Source organism: Myotis brandtii, unplaced genomic scaffold (assembly GCF_000412655.1).
Source record: "Myotis brandtii unplaced genomic scaffold, ASM41265v1 scaffold698, whole genome shotgun sequence".
Lineage (NCBI taxonomy): Eukaryota > Metazoa > Chordata > Mammalia > Chiroptera > Vespertilionidae > Myotis > Myotis brandtii.
Window position 1 is genome coordinate 1589962 of NW_005370731.1, and position 1159 is coordinate 1591120.

The following is a 1159-nucleotide window of genomic DNA, read 5'->3' on the forward strand; positions in this document are numbered from 1 at the left end:
GCATTCCTTATGACAAACTTTCTGGAGTTAGGATGAAAAACAGCATTCATTAAGGCACACTTTCTGAAGTTAGGATGAAACACATTGCATTCATTTTGGCACTCTCTGAAGTTAGGGTGAAAATCATTGCATTAATTTGGGCACTCTCTGAAGTTAGGATAAAAAACATTCCTTTCATTTTGGCACTCTCTGAAGTTAGGGTGAAAAACATTGCATTTGTTTTGGCACTTTCTGGAGTTAGGATGAAAAGCATTGCATTCATTATGGCACACGTTCTGGAGGTTAAAGTGAAAAACATAGCATTCATTATGGCACAGTTTCTGGAGTTCAGATGAACAACAAAGCATTTATTATGGCACACTTTCGGGAGTTAGGATGAAATACATAGCATTCATTATGCACCTTCTGGATTTAGGATGAAAAACATTGCATTCATTTTGGCACTTTCTGAAGTTAGGATAAAAAACATTGCATTGGTTTTGGCACTCTCTGAAGTTAGGATGAAAAACATTGCTTTCGTTTTGGCACTCTCTGAAGTTAGGATGAAAAACATAGCATTCATTATGGCAAACTGTCTGGATTTAGGATAAAAACCATAGCATTCATTATGGCACCTTCTGCAGTTAGAATGAAAAACATAGCATACAGTATGGCACAGTTTCTGGTGTTAGGATGAAAAACATAGCATGCATTATGGCACACCTTCTGAAGTTAGGATAAAAAAAAAACATTCATTATGGCACTTTCTGGAGTTTAGGTTGAAAAACATTGCCTTCATTATGGCACACATTCTGGAGGTTACAGTAAAAACATAGCATTCATTATGGCACAGTTTCTGGAGTTAGGATGAACAACATAGCATTCATTATGGCACACTTGGAGTTAGGATGAAAAACAGCATTCATTTTGGCACAACTGGAGTTAGAATGAAAAACATTGCATTGGTTTTGGTACTCTCTGAAGTTAGGATGAAAAATATTGCATTCGTTTTGGCACTCTCTGAAGTTAGGGTCAAAAACATTGCATTGGTTTTGGCACTCTTTGAAGTTAGGATGAAAAACATTGCATTCCTTCTGGCAATCTCTTTTTTTTTTTAATCTTTATTAGTTAAGGTATTATAAATGTGTCCTTATCCCCCCCCCCCATTAACCCCCCACAC